Source organism: Heteronotia binoei, chromosome 15 (genome assembly GCF_032191835.1).
Source record: "Heteronotia binoei isolate CCM8104 ecotype False Entrance Well chromosome 15, APGP_CSIRO_Hbin_v1, whole genome shotgun sequence".
NCBI lineage: Eukaryota > Metazoa > Chordata > Lepidosauria > Squamata > Gekkonidae > Heteronotia > Heteronotia binoei.
Genome location: NC_083237.1, coordinates 37303071 through 37322590, shown reverse-complemented (window position 1 = coordinate 37322590; position 19520 = coordinate 37303071). Strand labels below are relative to the sequence as shown.

The following is a 19520-nucleotide window of genomic DNA, read 5'->3' as shown; positions in this document are numbered from 1 at the left end:
AACTGTGATTTTTGCAACAACAAGTCACCCACCGTGTTTTGGACAAATCTAGAGAAATGCAAAAATCACGAAAGTAATGAAATAAAAACATGCAATTCAGAATGGCCAGATACTGATCTCAGCCCATCAGGAGAGGAGCTTTGGAAGCAGAAAGGCTCTGCCTCAGCATTGGAACATCTGCTTGGCCTACAGAAGGTCCCAGATTCAATCCTGAGCAGCTCAAGGTAAAATGATTAGGTGGTAGGAGATGCTTGACACCCTGAGGAGCTGCTGGCAGTCTGTGTACACAAGACAGACCTTGATGGACCAAAGATTTGATTGAGAATAAAGCAGCTTCCAATGTGTGTGTGTGTGTGTGCTGGTGTCTGATCGTGTGTTTTTGTCTGGTACATAGACAGAATTATTGGGTCGGAGATAGAAGTGCACCTGACATAATTGGCAGGGGGCTCCTATTGATGTATTCCTCCATTCGATTGCAGTTATCTGTTTCAAATGTTTTTTTTGTTTCATGTGGAACCTCTAAACCTCCAACATTACATTTTCAGTCCTCAGAGCTAGATACTGATACAGGAGGAAAATGAAAAGCCTCTTACCTACCCCCCAACAGCTACTGCTTGTACTTCACAAAATCCAGACAATTATTTCTTGTATATAATATCTTGCATAGTGCACAGAACAAAACCAATACACAATAAACTAGAGAAGACAGTTCAGCCCAGTTTTACTAGAATAATTTTGCTGGGTTTTAGGAAAATATCCAAAATCAATGAGCTTTAACAATGCAGTCTTGATTTCTTTATTCCTCATGCTATAGATGAATTGATTCAACAATGGAGGCAATATAGCATAAATCACAAAACAAGTTACATTTAACTCTGAAGAAGTGTTGCTGGGAGGACTCACATAGGCAAACATTCCAGTGAAAACAAGCAGAGACATCACAGTGAGGTGGGGAAGACAAGTGGAGAGAGCTTTTTTCTAACCCTGCACGAAGGGATTCGGAACACTGTGGAAATGATCTCCATGTAAGTTAAAACCATGAAGACAAAGCATCCAAGCACTATGGCAAGGCTAAGAATAAGCAGGCCAATTTCAACTAAGTATAGATCAGAGCAGGAAAGCTTTAGTAACTGTGGAGTCTCACAAAAGAACTGATTGACCATATTGGAGCAGAAGGTGATGGCAAAAGTACCATCTGTATGCAATATGCCATAAAGTATACCACTTATCGATGCACCTCCTGCCATCTGCCTGCAGACTCCTCTGTGCATAATTGTTTCATATTGCAGTGGTTTACAGATGGCAACATAGCGGTTATAGGACATTGCCATAAGGATGGCAAAGTCTGAACCTACAAAGAAGAAAAGACTCGGGCTACACATCCAGCATAAGAAATTGACCTGCTACACAAGAGGGAATTGGCCATAGATTGTGGCATTATGACAGAAACTGAGCCCAAGTCCAGAATGGCCAAGTTCAATAGGAAAAAGTACATAGGAGTGTGCAGATGATGATCAAAGGCTACTGAAAGGATTATTATAAGGTTGCCAGTTACTGCAATCAAGTATACTGCTAGGAACACAAAGAAGTACATAATCGGTCTTTTGAGAATTCCGAGAGCAGAAATTCAGATGTTGAGGTAAAAATTGGACATTTTGCCTAAGTATCAAGATGTGAGCTACCTGTAGAATGAAAAAGAGAATATCTTTTAACTGAATATCACCCTAAATTTTGGTAACACAGAGAGGGAATCAAGATTACTTCTCCTGTTCCATGCCATCCACATCATATATTGTACATAAGAATGCATTAATGTACATATGTACACTCTGTATTACACCATATACTATGGGGGCACCCTACATGGTAATACCTACATGGATGCGTGTTGTAAATAGAGAGATGATCCATGCATGGGAGCTGGAGGAAGGGTAATATATAGCTTTCCAGTTTTGACTGTGTGAGACAGGATGCTGTACTCACACTTGATGGATTGGTATAATCCAGAAGAGTTCTTCTTATGTTCTAATGACAGGAGGTAGCATATAGCTAGCTTTGTTCACCCACTCTTATTCATCTCCCAAATACTCTACCACCACCCCATATGCCTTTTGACCATGCAGTTTCCATGATACTGAGGCTTAGACTTTTGGTGATCATAAAGTCCTTATTTTTTTATCAGCAGAAAGGCTGCTCTGATGCCATCCAGGTATTACATCTTTTTGATCAAAGTAGATTGGAAACCCTCAAATTGAGACACAAAGAAGAGTAAGGGGCAGAAGAGGGAGGGAGAAATATGAAGGAAAGCAAAAAGGAATTACTTCAGGAGAAAAGAGGGCTTTATTATGAAGGTGAAAATGACATGGTTTACAGATAAAGCCCATTTAGAAGATCAAGTCAGTCTGAGACCCATGGAGATGCTTAGTTATCCACATCATCCTGCCATGTAATAAGGAAAAAATTCCCTAGTGTCATGCACATATTTATGATGAACTATATAGTGAAATGACAATCCATAACATCTCTATGAGGGCACAATCATATGGCTTCAACTTTTCCCACACTTAGATGCAAGCTGATCAACACAGAGATGGCTAACCATGTCAGAATCATCCACATGAGTGAGTCATTTTCAATAGCAATTTGTTTCTATGCTCGACTAGAGTGTCTGGTAGATAACTGAACTATTTTGAGTGGCTGTTAATGCATTCAACATAGCCTATATTGCAGGAGGGGAAAACAGTGTCCTAGTTCTCACCTGTGTTCATAATGCCATTCCCCAGTGTATAAGCTAGGTTGCTGTACCCTTTGTCCTGTTCAAAATGATCATGAGAGCTGGTGTGAAAGGCACTTCTGGAATTAAATTGCAGACAGTTCAGCTGGTAACAAGAGACTGAAGGGGCAACTAGTGAAGTCAACTGCATTTCTGGAAGCCACTACATTTGCAGCTTTTTCTGCATCTGCCTGTCATGTGCTTATAATGCAGGAGTAATGTAATGTAATGTAATGTAAACCGCCAAAAACCGGTTAACATTTGCGACCCAAAATCCGTGGGATTTTGCGGCTCTTCCAGGTGCTCCGGAGCAATTAGTGCGAAAACCGTGCAGACGCTGCACGGTGAAGAGGGATGTCGCTCCGGCTTAAGGTAAGTGCGAAAACGCCCATGGACTTTTGACTTGTTAGACTGCATCAAAGTTGGGATAAATAGTGCAGATGACAAGCATATTGGTAGGATAATCAGAGGCACTTAGAGGCATCTGAAGGTGAAAGGAGGCTTTGAAAAGCTAGCTATTTAATGACTGTATGGTAGGTGAGGTTGGGTGGAGGGACTCTGTGGATGCTGAGCAGCATCAGTCAAAACCTGAGTCATTTTTTTTTTAGTTTTTTTTGGTTGATACACTGCCTATAACCCCAATGGAGACTCAAAGCTTACATTCTTGGATTGGTGTCTTTCTGCCTGGTTTTCTAAACAGAATAGAATGAACAAAAAGAGAAGACACAGCAGATGAGTTAGAGGCTAGGGTGAAGTCACATGGGAATTCTCCTCTACTACATTGATTGCCTTTGTGTAGTCCACAGCAAAAACTGTCTGTCAAATATACCTTTGAGAGGCTATGGCTCACTGGCAGTGCATCTGCTTGGCATGCAGAAGGTCCCAAGTTTAATCCCTGGCATCTCCATTTAAAAGGAGGTGATGTGAAGGAGATCAGCCTTGAAACCTTGAATAGCCTCTGAATAGACAATGCTGATGTTGATGGAACAAGGGTCTGATTCAGTATAAAGCTGCTTTGTGTGTTCATGAGCTGTTTAAAAATCTGGTTTAATTATTAATCTGTTTCTCATGTCTTTATCTCAGGATATGGATGACAACTTGTGTCCAAATTCTACCTCTTAAGAGGATAAGGAAGCATTTAAATCAAAGCTTTTTCATTTAAAAAAAATGCTAAAGGTGTCAGGGGAAAGGATAACAGGCAGAGGGGATCAGAGGAAAAAGAAAGAACAACAAATTTCTCTCTACAACACTTCAACTACATTTAAAAAGAAATTCTTACCATGACTGTCTAAAACATTTTGGGGATATCCTTCCATGTCAGAGTTAATTTCTCCAGGTGCAGCTTCCTAAGTCTTGAATCTTTTGGTAGAAAATGCCACCAACCATGATGCTGATGCTTCTATATACCAGAAAGAAAAAAAAGCATGTGTGTCCAAGAATGAGATTATTATAAAGCCTATTCTGAAATACTCCCAAGAGTCCAGTACACCTTTCTGCATTTTTCCCTTCAACTTTGTTTCTTCTTACCTTTGTACAACAGATAATTAATGCACTATGTTCTCTATATCTGTTTGGGTTCAAGACGTAAGACCAGACTTGCAAGAGGAATGTTGGTATCTATCACTATCTCAGATTTCTTTCATTATGTCCAGGTACACTTGGCAAATGATGTCAGATCTATGGGTCAGAATGTGGAGAAAGGTAGGAGAGGGTGATTGGAAAGGGAAGACACAAGTTCAATAGGCCAAATAGGTTCACTAGGTGCCAAACTAAATGTATCAGTATCCTTTTGATCACTATGAGGACACCATGACCTTCTTAAAAAAAAATTTCTAGTCAAAAACCAGCTAGGAGGGGGCACGCAAAAGTCTGCACTATAGGTACAAACAGGATTAGATCTTTGTAACATTTTAAAATTTCTTTAACATGGTGGTGCCCAAGAGTAGATAGTCATATTTAGTTTATCAGAGTTGCTCAGTTCCCTTCTGTTGTGCGATTCATGTTGGCCACTGGCAGGAAATGGGGGACTAAGATTGCCAGATTCAGGTTGGGAAACTCTTGGAGATTTGGGGATGGAGCCTGGGGAGGGCAGGGACCTCAGTGGGGTACAATGCCACACCTGGAAAAATTGAATCTGACATTGAAAGATGTCCCCAAAATTCATGGTAAAAATTTATTTGTAGATATAGTTGTAGTTCAGTTTGTTGTAGTGTTTAAGCGCACGGACTCTTCTGGGAGAATAGGGTTTGAATCCCCACTCCTCACATGCAACTGCTGGAGTGACTTTGGATCAGTCATAACTCACTCTTCTGCCAGGCTTTTAATCTACTGGGCGTCCTCTGAAACCTTCCCCCAGCAATTCATTATCCATGTTCTTGAGTTGGGTCAAGGGTCTGAGTTACAACCTTAAGTGTTGTCAGTGACTTGAAGCTGTGCTATGTGGTGTTAACTAGCTGAAGTCATACCAACTGCTGTACTGTGGCTGTATTATTGTTGGAGTTATGACCCTCTATTTATGTATTATGTTTATGAGATATTGTAAATTTGTTGTGTTTAATTGGATATGTTTTATTTATTGTTATTGCAATGCTTTAATGTTGTAAGCTGCCCTGAGCCCGCCTTGTGGGATAGGGCAGGGTATAAATTGCAAATTAAAATTAAATTAAAAATTAGAGCTGTTCAGGATGTTTGTTGTGGGGAGAGGAAGGGAAAGGAAGAAGAAGAAATTGGATTTATATCCTACCCTTTGCTAACCAAAAGAGTCTCAGAGCAAGGTTTGTCAGCCACTCTGAGGGTGCTATCATGCAAGAGATTTGGCCTAACCTAGCCACACCTCCCATTTGGATTAAATGTGCATGATCACACAAGTGCATCTGCCCTCCAAGCCACACCTGCTCTTACCCTGTCTCACCCGCCTCCTATCTGGATTTAAAAGCCACCTGGATCTTCCTGGTAGTTTCCCCCTGAATCACATTTAGGTTGCATATTTGCTGGCCATCTGAATGCCTTGGCACAACTGATAAGTGGAACAGCAGTGTGATCATGCCAAGCCATTTCCTGCGCATTCAGTTCTCCCCCAACCCCACTCCGAGGAGCACTTGTGCACTTCTCTGCTTGAGTGCACACACTGGGGGAATTTATAAGCAAAAAACCCTTTCCATGGTGGGTCCATGGTTGAGGCACACTAGCAGTGTGAATGGCCAACCATGGACTGCTGTCATGATCCTGCTTCTTCAGTTGTGGCTGTCTGACAGCCCAGAAACAGACCAAACTCAAGTGGCTTTTTTGGAGCTGAGATAACATCACACCAATTTCCCAGTGTGATAGCACCCTGTGCAGATCCCCAACAGAACTTTTCTTGTGATTAAAGAGGACTTTTCCTTCTTTTTTTCACCAGCAGAAATGATGGCTGAATCCAACCCAATGAAAGGATGACCCCAGCAACTCAACAAGGAAGCTTCTCGGCCTCTGCAGGAAAATGCTATGCAGCTTGCTATGTAGTAGAAGGCAACAGACATCTGCAGGTGTCATTCTCAGTGTGTTTGGAAATGTAGCTGAAGAGGGGAAATTAGATTTAGATAGCTACAATTTAAATAATGCATAGTTATGGATTCATTTTTTCCAACATGTTTTAATGCAGTTGTACAAGATTTATTCAGAACCAGCTCTTGGACTTGGCCTGTAGGGCCCAGTACATCCTAGATACATCCTTAATTATGTGCCAGTGCATTATGCCTTAGAGCATATTGCTTTCCTCCAGACCCAGAGTAAGTTCTCATTGGATATGTATTCATATATATCTATGCAGGCCTGTTACATATGCATGGCTTACTGCAGAAAATCAGAGCCGTCAAGACTTTAAGCTTGACTTCAAATTCTGTGCCTGCCTTCTGCAGTATTCTTTTTTCTCCAGTGTGTTTATTTTGCAGCTACAACCAAAAACCACAGTTTTTCTTAATTGGGGCAGGAACATCACTTGTGATGTGTGGGGGTGGCATCCGAAGGGATTTTTTTTAAAAAATTGTGCAATTGCCCTATCACAGCTGTACAGTAGGAGTTCAGCAAGCACCTTCCATTTAAAGCCTCATGTTTCAGATTGTGCACATGCATTTAGCTTCAGTTCTTTGAATAAAAGGGAACAGAAGGGATCTCAGGCAAAAGCGGGAAATTCACTGTTGAAACTGACCAGATCTATTTTGTGAAACTGACGAGCAGTTGCAAAGCCCAGTTCTCCATATTGCCAGGTACTAGGTGATTCTCTGCTGTGTTAATGGCCACTGTGAAAAATGGGAAAGAGTAACACTGTCTCATAGTATGAAAGAACATGTTGAGTGCACAATACCTGGTAGAGCCCACTGACACTGGCATTGTAAGCTTTGATCATTGACAATGTGTGTGCATGCCTGTACAAAGTTGGCTGCAACTCCAACATGTTTTGCACAGGGCTGCAATTTGTATGTGGGAGGAGTCTTTTGGCAGAAGCTCTGGAGGTTTTTTTAGTCTTTTATTGATGAAAAAAGCAAATTTAATAATTGGCAAATATGGAAAACATGCAAACATCGCAGCCATCATTGGGAATGTCTTTCAGCATCCTCTACAACACCCCTTCCCCCTTTCTGAGTAGAATAAAATGACTCAAGGATCTCCATTTCTACTGGGGGACAGCTTTGAATCTGGGAAGCTTGTTGGCTCCTGAAATTCTGGTTGGTCTCTAAGTTGCCACAGCACTCAAATTTAACAGTCATTCAATAGGTCTCTCCAGAGATGGGACTCTGGGGCTCCTTAGCCTAGATGGTCACAGAACTGCCAGAATGGGGCAGCGCACGAAGTACAACAGGGGTGGGATTGCACACCACAGTCTGGTCCTCCCCCCCCCCATCACTTCTCCTCCTTCACCCATCTTCTCTGCTGAAGTCTCCTCACTGTCCTTTACCCACTTCCCCTGCCCAACAACCTCGTCCTTGTGGCAGATGGGGATAAGCTTTTCCTGGGGCAGGCATAGGGCTTCCAGAAACTGTCAAAATGGTCCACCTCCCAAAAAAATTGTTAACTGAAGTATGAGAGGGAAAAAATGTTTTCAAAGCTTTTAAAAAAAACCCTTGACCCAATCATCTAACATAAGAAACCATAACAGACATGCAGTGGGGCATTCCAAGGAAACCAGCAAGCAAGCACGATTTGGTATCTTTCCAGCTGACTAAAATGTTACACTTCCCAGTAGAAAGGATCTATATATGTATTCTTCTTGGCTTTTATTCTTATCATGTATTAATGTCATAAAAATAACAAACAGGAAAATAGAAAAAAAATCTGAAGACAAATTATAAAAGTGACATGCATTCAAGCTTGGATTCAGCTTTTCATGCTAGAAATGAACAAATCTGAACTCCCTGTGCTTGTTTCCAATGAAAGTGAAGAAGAAATTGTGATTTCCAGAACAAGTCACCCACTGTGTTTTTGGTGGATCTAGAGAAATGCAAAATTGCAACAAAAAAAAACCCTAAGGAAATAAAAACACACAATTTAGATAATGATAATGATCTCAGTCCATTAGAAAAGAAGTTGTGGAAAGTGTTTATTTTTGTGTTAGATGCTATCATGGGTTACAATACTAAAAACTCCAGGAGCTTGAAAACACACTTTTACATGAGGCAGAATATTTATTTTATGTAGATTTACCCCTTTCTGTTTGCATATGAAATAACTACTGTAATAACTGTATGATCCCATAACTAAGCTATATAGTTTTGTTTAATTGAAGTGACAAAAGCCTCAGATATTAGACAACTGGCATAAACTTTCATGAATTTTAAAGTGAAATGAACAAGGATAACCAATTTGAACTCAACAATACATTTGGCACTAAGGTAAGCTGTGAGAAAGAACATGGAGCTGACACTCCAAATGGTAGCATGCTTCCTCTTTTCCTCCTGTAAATTCACATGAGTTTCCTGTTTGCGATCTGAAAGAGTACTGTGCTTATATAAACTTTTTAAAAATCTGCAGAAATGGATGCAGAAATCTGTCAAGGAAATCTTTCTTTTACCAGAAGTAGTAAAAGAACAGTAAATATTTATTTTGTTCTTTAGGGAGGAACGGTGGCTCAGTGGTAGAGCATCTGCTTGGCAAGCAGAAGGTTCCAGTTTCAATCCCTGGCATCTCCAACTAAAAAGGGTCCAGTCAAGTAGGTGTGAAAAACCTCAGCTTGAGACCCTGGAGAGCCACTGCCAGTCTGAGAAGAAAATATTGACTTTGATGGACCAAGGGTCTGATTCAGTATAAAGCAGCTTCATATGTTTATAGTACTACTCTCCTTTTATTCCAGGGATATCCAGGTAATGTATACTTATTTTGCTTTCTCCAGCCTATCTCTTCAGCAACCCTGTAGATAAGCTGAGATAGAATAGATAGGATAGGATAAGCTGAGATAGAATGATGAGCCCAAGGGTATCCAATATGCTTTATGGCAGAGTAGAGACTGGAAGCTGGGCATCTGAAATGATAACCTCTACATGACAGTGGTGAATGGATCATAGGTTACACATTCATATGTGGTTGGAGGAAGTCCTTTATGGTCAGCATGAAATACAATAGATCCAGATCAGCGCTTTTGGACAAATCATGTTGTCTTCCATCCATACCGTACATATTATATATGCTGGTGCCCTTTCTAGTATAAAGGTAAAGGTAGTCCCCTATGCAAGCAGCAGTCCTTTTCGACTCTGGGGTGACATTGCTTTCACAACATTTTCACGGCAGACTTTTTATGGGGTGGTTTGCCATTGCCTTCCCCAGTCATCTACATTCCTCCCCCCCCCCCCCCCAGTAAGCTGGGTACTCATTTTACCAACCTTGGAAGGCTGAGTCAACCCGGAGCCTGCTACCTGAACCAGCTTCCACTGGGAGCAAACTCAGGTTGTGAGCAGAGGGCTCTGACTGCAGTACTGCAGCTTTACCACTCTGTGCCACGGGGCTCTTCGCTTTCTAGTATACTTGGAACTTTGTATGTATCAGTTTTGCAATGAACATCTAATGGTTGCATATTACATTAATATTAACAGCATTTCTAAAGAAATTGGGAGTGTCATATATATATATATATATATATATATATAGAGAGAGAGAGAGAGAGAGAGAGAGAGAGAGAGAGAGAGAGAGAGAGAGAGAGAGAGAGAGAGAGAGAGAGAGAGAGAGAGGGAGAGAGAGAGAGAGAGAGAGAGAGTTGGATCTAGTGGTTAAGTGCACATGTTTGATTCCCCACTCCTCCACATACAACTGCTGGAGTAACCTTGAGTCAGTCATAACTCCCTCAGAACTGTTCTGAGCAGTTTCTACCAGAGCTCTCAGCCCCACCTACCTCAGAGGGTGTCTGTTATGGGTAGGGGAAGGAGATTGCAAGCCACTATGAGACTTCTTTGAAGAGTGAAGGATGGGATATAAATCCAATCTCCTCCTCCTCCTCCTCTTCTTCTACTAAGATAAAATAATAGATAAGCATCTACCCTGCAACCATTTGTCATTACTTATTTTAATTATATTTTCCTTGGTGCATTTTATGCCAAGGAGTTCAAGGCAGTGGCAGGGATGCCAGGCTATTGCCTGGCACTACTGTAAGTTTTGGAGGGAGAGAGGAAGAGGAAGGAGGAAGATTAGATTGAATTTATACCCTGCCCTTCACTTAGAGTCTCAGAGTGGCTTATAATCACTTTGCATTCCTCTCCCCACAACAGACACTGTGAGGTGGGTGGAACTGAGTGAGCTCTCAGAAAACCACTCTGAGAGAACTCTGGCATGTCCAAGGTCACCCCACAGCTTCATGTGGAGAAGTGGGGAACCAAACCCAGTTCTCTAGATTAGAGTCCACAGCTCTTAACCACTACAGAAAACTTATGGCAAGGGGTAGATATGAAATCACATGGTGCTTTGATGTCATGACTGGGTGAAAATCCAGACATGAAGAGGGACTGTAGCTCAGCAGCAGAACATCTGCTTGGCATGCAAAAGACCTCACAAGATATAAAAAATATATGTACAATTATTGTATTATCCTGTTACATGGCCCCTCTTACATCCGTTGGGTCCAACTGTAGGGGTAGGAGATCACTAAATGCCATCAGCCAGGTCATATGATGTAGGTGGGCAACATTTTGAGTGCCTTAAACCAGTGTCAGTCATGCATCACTTTTCATAACATCTAGAGAAATTCTAAGAGTGCCAATGAAAAGGAAGTTATGAAACAATTTTTAAATGGAGATTTAAACCACAAGTCCCTATTAAGCTGGACCATAGAGACTCCCTAATGTAGTTTGAGAGGAAAACAAATGGCAGTATTTTATGTTTCAAATGGTTTGGATTGAAATTTTAAGCAGAGTTATGCACCTTTATATATTTAAAGGAACTCAGAGTGCAATCCTGAGCAGAGTTACACCTTTAAGTCAGTGAGCTTATAAACATCTAACTGCTTCGTATTGCAAGGAATCCTTTTTTTCTTCTTTTCCACATTTCCCCCCCCGACATGCCATTATTTCTTCTCCTTCATGTTTTCTTACATTTTTGATTAGGGTAATCTGTAATAGTGCTATTTTCCTTTGTTAGGTTAATAGCTTAGAATGTTGGGCTGATGTTCCCTTCGTGGTTATATTTATTGTTAGTTCTGATAATTATTTGTAGGAGTTTGGAGTAGGTGACCCTTCTGAGCTAGAAGAAATGAGAAGATATTTGTGTGCATGTAAATGAAGAATGTGTACTGTGAAGTTTGTTTCAGACAATTTTTTACCGTTTTATCTGGATGTTTCATAAAATAGACAATATTTTCAGAAAGCAAAGACATTTTGCCAGTCAAAGGCAATTTGTAATGACTGATCTATCCTGAAATTCTATAAACTCAACTGGGTCCAGGAGCAACAAAACTATACCCCAATACAAGGCATGCCCACCAAAAGTATTATGAACTATTGTTGGCAGCAGTTGAGATTTGCTGAGGATTTTCTCAAATCTCCCAAACTGTTTCTGTTTTCCATGAGAGATGGAATATGTAGCCATATGTAGCAAATAGATCAGAAGATCTCAAGTACCATGTTTTCAATATGAAAGAACAGTTGCGCCTAGTTCTTACATTCACATGATTTCTATATTTGGGACTGGGAAATGAAGAAGCTCCTCTATCACCCTTTAATAACATTAATATTAACATGTTATTAAACTAGTGCTTATTGGCTTAGAAAAATAAATAATTGTAATTGAACTCACATATTCATATCTGCTTGCAACCTATCATTTCAGGGATAGTAACTGTGGCTTGATCAGTCTAAATAATGATGAATTGAGGTCAATAAAGTATTTTGACTTTCTAAGAAGAATTGGTTTGTGATATGATTTCTCCATGCAGTGGTGGAGCTGATTTGGAGGAATTCTGGGTATCCAAATGTGGAATATGACCTAACACAAATAAATATATGGAAATGAATGAATGAATGGTGAAATGGGGAATGCAAACAGAGAGGACTTATATTTTATTCTGCCCAGAAAATATTCTTATGATATTAACAAGAATTTCTATGTAAGAAACAATGGTCGTTTTCGCACTCACCTCCAGCCGGCGCGACCCCCCTCTTCACCGCGCAGGATCTGCGCGGATTTCGCACTAAATGCCGCAGAGCAGCCTTTTGCGCCGGAAACTCCTGGCGCAAAAGCCGCTCAAACGTAAATCGCCAAAAAGCAGTTTGTGTGGCTTTTGCGACGGGCGTTTCCGGCGCAAAAGGCTGCTCCACGGCATTTAGTGCGAAATCCGCGCAGATCCTGCGCAGTGAAGAGGGGGGTCGCGCCGGCTGGAGGCTAGTGCGAAAACGACCAATGAAGAAGATAAAGCATATTAGTCTGCAGTAAAGATTATATTACCAAATTCAACCACTATACATCAGAGCAGAAGAGCTGTTGTAATTTTGCACCTTCACAGAAAAACTGATTGAGTATATTGGAGCAGAAGGTGATTACAAGAATGTAGTTTATTTTTGTTCATGATTTGTGGTAACCCCCCCCCCCCCCTTTCTTATACTGTCACTTTAAACATAAATGGACTGGACTAGAAAGCTCGAGACAGCGAGTGGTGGGGAGCAGAAAGCAGGGGCTTAAAGGGACTTTTAAATGTTTGCTTTCTGCTCTATGCATACACTGCCATAAACAGCCATGAACTGCTTTAAAAGTTCGTGGAAGTTCATGACAGGTCTCCTTCTGTTCACAAACCATGAAGAGAACAAAACTTTTGAATTGTGCTTCATGGTTTGGTTTGTGTCCATCCCTAGTGGCCACTTTATGTAGTGCAGCAATGAGTGAACCACTCATCCACACATTTAGTCATCTGAATCAGGGTTCCTTTGGAGATAAACATCTGATATTATACTGGATTGCAAATAGAAACCTATTAACCTCATCCCATCACTATTAGGAGAGCAAAATCTGAACTTTCAAAAAAGAAGAAATAGAAAATTTGAACTAGACATCCACAATAAGTATTTGATCTGCTTTTCAGTGGCTACAGCCATTCTGCCCAGAGCCCTGCAAAACCTGCAACTGACTCTAATCCTACCATTTCCCTGAGCAAAGATGGAACCCTTCTGTTAGTGTAAAACTGAATAGTTTGTTATATATTGTTTTTAGTCACAGTTATGGTAAATGAAAATGGAAATAGTAGAAGAAGATTACAACACCCTATCATCAACATCAAGCCACATTCCAAAGTGACAGGTGCCCCACCCCCACACCCGCATCGGTAAATGAATGCCCGATGTAGTGGGATTTTGTACTTTTTGGGGGAGGCATTTACTAGCATCTTCAGTGCCTGTTCTCAGTGGATTAAAAAAGCACACTTTTGTTCTTTGCCAGCACACATAGCAAGATTGCCCAAAGGACTAGTTTGGCAGGGATGGACAATATGACTCAGCTAACAAAGAAATTTTAGATGTGCAGGAAAAGAGCATAGCAAAAACTCCTTTTTATGCTTAAGATTTCCTTTGCATCCCTCCTCACCCCCCCCCCTTTCTGAGAAAAAGTGCTCTACCCCAGTGGTTTTATGGGTGAGAAGTGCTGAAATGTATATCTTTATGGGTGAGAAGTGCGGAAATGTATATCCCTAGGAGGGTATTCACCTGTGAGACAACTATCAACAAGAATCTTAACAAATTATGGATATTATTAAAAGCTGACACAGTTTAGACCGGACAAGATAAACAGAGAGAACTGAGGAAATTAGGTTCTCACGCAATAAATTTCCAGAGTCAGCATGCCATAGCTTTTTATGGTTGTTTTTGAACTGCAGGGACAACTCCAGGATGAAAATGTAGAAGACTTAAGAAAAAATGCAAAGCAGGACAGAAGTGACAGAGATATGCAATGCAGGTTATTTTAAATATAAACAAAGATAGGGTTTTCTGACATGTATAGAAAACAGTCTAAATGTACCATGTAGTACTTATGTAGTGATTCAATCCTTTCTGGTAGTTCCACACTTCTAAAATCCTATTGCACAGGTTACAGAATGCCTCGTTGTTGTTGTTTTTTTTGAGGTTGTACTCTGACTGTGTGCAATATGCCTTGAATGCTTGCAACCTATAAACTATGTAGATAAAAAAGCAACGGTAAATAGTGTTTTAAATGATTTTAGTTCAGCAGCATGTCAGAGCAATTTTGCTTTATTTATTAACATACTTTTGGCTTTATATTCTATCCTCTTTGCAAAAGGACTCAGAGAGAGATCATTATATAAATAGTTTACACTTTAGCTCATGCAATGCAGGTTATTTTAAATATAAACAAAGATAGGGTTTTCTGACATGTATAGAAAACAGTCTAAATGTACCATGTAGTACTTATATAGTGATTCAATCCTTTCTGGTAGTTCCACACTTCTAAAATCCTATTGCACAGGATACAGAATGCCCCGTTCAGCATCCTCCACCTGTTAGCATTCCAAGGAGCTGTCTAGGGGTTACTTGAGCAATGAACAGGACCCAGGCAGTAGGAGGTTGCCTAGGATTCTAAAAGAAAAAGAAGAGTTTATCGTTGCTGCTTTGGGGAGAAGAGGAGGTTGTGGGTCACGGTCAGCCTAGGAACTGATCTCCTTGATGAACCAAGGGTGCAGACAGAGGAGCGAATTCCACATTTTAATCACTCTCTGTGTAAAATAGTATTTCCTTTTGTCCACCGTGAATATACTATCAGCCTCGATGTATTGAGTTCTAGTATTTTGAAAGGGAGAAAAAGTTCTGTTTGTCAACTCTCTCCACCCCGTGCATAATTTTATAAACCTCTATCTTGACCCCCCCTCCCCCTCCCCCACTTAGCCATCTCTTTTCTAAACTGAAAAGTCACTCATCAGCCTTTCCTCATAGGGAAGGTGCTCCACCCCCCCCCCATCAACTTTGTTGCCCTTCTCTGCACTTTTTTTCTAGCTCTGCAATGTCCTTTTGGAGATACGGTGACCAGAATTGTACACACTATTCCAAACAAGGCTGCGATATAGATCTATACAGGGGCATTACAATATCGGCTGTTTTATTCTCAATCCAGTTCCCAAGAATACCTACCACAGACTTTGCCTTTTTCACCGCTGCAGCACACCGGGTTGACGCTTTCACCAAACTATCCACAACACACTTGGGATTTTCCCCCTCTCAGTCACAGCAAGTTCTATCCCTATTAGCTTATATGCGAAGTGGGGATTTTTTTGTCCCACTGTGCCATCACCTTACACTTACCAGCACCTCACCCCTAGTTCCTAATCATTTATGAATAAATGAAATAGTCTTGCCCCCCCCCCATACCAATCCTTATCGGACCCCGTAGCATACTTCCCTCCATTGTGAGAATTGTCCACAGATTCCCACTCTTTACTACCTGTCATTGAATCAGTTTTTTAATCAGAAAGAGAACCCATCCTCTTATCCCATGACTGCTAAGTTTACTCAGGAATCTCTGGCGAGTCTTTCTCAATGAACTCTAAAAGGTTGGTGAGGCAGGACTTCCCTTTGCAGAAGCCATGCAGGTGAAGATTAAAAAAAAAACAAAAAAACCTGGCACGATTGTGATCTGAGGGTGGAAAAATGTTTTTGTTTCAAACAGTCTTATTAGTAACATATGGCAATAAATTTCAATTTCTTACATCATTAATAATTACTTTTATCTATCCCATATATTACTTTCTACCCACGCCTCCTCCCCCCGTTACTTGACCCCCGCCGGTGTTATATACTTAAAATCTTAATATTAAAGGTACCCTTAATTAATAAGAACCAAAATTAATATCCTCCTCCCTCTTGTACTTAGTCATTATCAAAAATTGTCCAATGTCCTTTTAATTTCCACTCCAGAACTATTATTCTGAATAAATTACAATTGATTTTATTAAATTATAGTCCAGTTTATTGAGCATCACTCTTTGAATGGTTGAGCCTGGTATACATTGATAAAAAGATTCCTATTAAAGCCAAGTGTCCATTAAACTAATTCCCCAACCTTGTTTTGAGGGCATTTTGGCTTACAGGGCCCATATTCAGATTGCAACAAACATATCTTAAGTTCTCATCGTAAAAAGCAGAGGAACATGTCAAACATACATGAGAATTCTGTCCGGGTCTATCGAAAATGCATCCGTCACACATAGAATAAGAGAGATCGTTGGAGCAATAATTGAGAACCGAATAAGCGGTGGCAGTTATCAGTTTGTACATCGCAGAACGTGACTTTTGCTTGTCCACAGGTGGAACGTCGTCATCGGACACTCCCACATATTTTTGCAGGACGGTTTGAATCGACGTCTGAACACCGGACAAGTCCACAAGACAAATTTTCTAAAAAAATCACAAACACACAAAATGAGAAAAGGAGCCTAAACAGAAACAACACAACCTTTTACAAATCTTTCCCAGGTTGTTCTACCCACCTTAAATGTATCTTGTGAAGGATTCACAGAGTCACAACTCTCACCATCCTGGAAACATCTACTCCGCTTCGGTGTACAGATTTCTGCCCCATCTTTCATTTTTTCGGGGGGAAGCAAAAAGGCGTTTAGCAAGAACTGGCTGTACATTCTCCTTGTCAGAATCGGTGCTAGGTCTTTGAATCCTCGCTGTAGTTTTCCTCCTCACAGGTGCTCCAGGGGCCACAGGATTAAAAACAGACAGGGGTGTATTAACCATGGTGGTACGGAGCCGTCAGAACGGCTCTTGGCTTTCCCGTATTTAAAAAGAATCCTGCGCCGACCCCCCCGCACCCGCTGGCACGTTTGAACAATGGGTGACTCCCCTATTGGTGACGGGGCCGTGGAGCTGAATTCGCAGAAGGGGGCCTATCTCGGGGTTGTCAAAAGTCAAAGTAACAAGGTTGTCTAACGTTATTCATCGCGATCGCGTATTATATTTTATTCGGTTATATACAGTGACTGTCTAAGACACGCGTAATCAAAACATCGAATTGCACGGATGCTTTAGAAACTACCGCCGAGGGCCCCAATTTGCATGCCTTTGTATTAAAACTGAAGCGTGCAAAACATGATCAAATAGCAATCTATGACAAAGGAACGGTCGTAACATTTCTCTATCCTCAGTGCCGGCAGAAGTAATAAGGATAACAGTGGAGATGGGAGAGGAAAAAAGGGTGTCATATAACCAATTACTAAAAATACAAAGCTGTAAAATAGAATTGAAAACTGCTGAAGAGTTGAATAATAAATATGATTGTTTCAAATGCAACAAATAAAAAGTTTGGTGGAAAGCGATGTTAAAACTGAAGGAATAAGATGAGAACAAACAGAAATGGAAAAAGTTCTGCTTGGAGATAACGAAAAATTAATTTCGAAAATCTATAAGTTACTTTTAAAATGAAGTAGATGAAGTAGTGAAATCTCAAATGATTAAGTGGGCAATTAATGTAAATAAAGAAATACAGACGGAAACTTGGGAATATTCGTGGAAGAACTCTATGAAACCCCCAACGTGTCGGAGTATTAAAGAAAATTGCTTTAAGATGATGTGCAGGTGGTATATGACTCCTAAGAAAATTGGCAAAGATGAATAATAAGATGCCAGACAGATGTTGGAAATGTAAAAACATGAAGGTTCTTTCTACCGTATGCGGTGGACTTGTGAAAGAGCGAAAAAGTATTGGCGGATGATTCAACAAGAAATTTCTAGGATCTTGGGATATGAATTTAAGAAAGCCGCAGAGACTTTTCTGTTGGGATTACAAATGGAAAAATTTCCAAAAAGATAGAACTATAATTTGGTACTTGCTTTCAGCTGCTAGGACATTATATGCGCAGTTGTGGAAGCAAGAAAAAATACCAGAGAAATGGGATTGGATTGTAAAAGTTATGACATTGTGTGAAATGAACAAGTTAACAAGAATTTTAAGAGAACTGTGATTTAGAAGTTTTTAAGATGGAGTGGAAAATAAAAGGACATTGAACAATTTTTTGATAATGATGAAGTCTTAGAAAAAAAGAATGTTAATTTTCGTTTTTATTAGTTAAGGGTACCTTTAAACATTAGTACTTTAAGTAAATAGCACCGGCTGGGGTCAAGTAATGGGGGAGGGGCAGATAGAAAGTAATATATGGGATAAATAAAAGAAGTTATTAATGATGCAAGAAATATAATTTGTTACCATATGTTACCAAATGAAATTGTTTTAACCGTGAAACTCAGGTCGTTAGCAGAGGTTAGAACTGCGGTGTTGCAGCTTTACCACTCTGCACCGCTGGGGCTCTTATTTCTCTAATTATCTGCGTGTAAATGTTTCATGGGAAGCCTGAATATAACTGACTAGCCCAATTTTGTCAGAGCTTGGAAGCCGGTAGAGGTTAGCCGTGTAACAGTAGCCTCTGCGATCTCTTACAGCTGTCCAGCCCACACATTTCATGGAAACCATTGTGGTGTAGTGCTTAGTTTTTACATCCTGTTTCCCTCCCTAATCATGATACCAAGCAGCTTATCAAATGGTTTTCCCCTTTTCCATTTTATTTTCGCAACAGCGACCTTGTGAGGTAGGCTAAGGCAGGAGAGCGTGATAGGCTCAAAGTCACCAGCAATCTTGCACGGCAGAGTCAGGATTTGAACTTGATGGTTCCGGATCCTAGTGTGCCCCTCTAATGCCTATCCTAGTTGAAAACATTGTTCTTACATTTCAGTCTCAGCAAAAACAAAAAACAAAAAGGGGGGGGGAACTACAGTAAAGTATGTAAAATACTCCACTGGCTCTAGCGGGTTAAGTGTTAAACAAGAAACCAGGAGACTTGGGTTCAAATGCAACTCACTGGGTGACATTGGCAAAGATGAATAATAAGATGCCAGACCGGTGTTGGAAATGTAAAAAACATGAAGGTTCTTTCTACCGTATGTGGTGGACTTGTGAATGAGCAAAAAAAGCATTGGCGGATGATTCAACAAGAAATTTCTAGGATCTTGGGATACGAATTTAAGAAAGCCGCAGAGACTTTTCTGTTGGGATTACAAATGGAAAAATTTCCAAAAAGATAGAACTATAATTTGGTACTTGCTTTCAGCTGCTAGGACATTATATGCGTAGTTGTGGAAGCAAGAAAAAATACCAGAGAAATGGGGTTGGATTGTAAAAGTTATGACATGTAGTGAAATGGGCAAGTTAACATGAACCTTAAGAGACTATGTTTAGAAGTAATTAAGATGGAGTGGAAAAAGTTAGGACGTTGTATGCGCGGTTGTGGAAGCAAGAAAAA

General features: G+C 40.5%; 1 pseudogene; it reads right to left on the bottom strand.

Annotated features, from left to right (window-relative positions):
* Positions 1 to 696: 696 nt before the first annotated feature.
* On the bottom strand, positions 697 to 1594 carry LOC132583416 (olfactory receptor 14A16-like; annotated as a pseudogene).
* Between the last annotated feature and the right edge of the window lie 17926 nt (positions 1595 to 19520).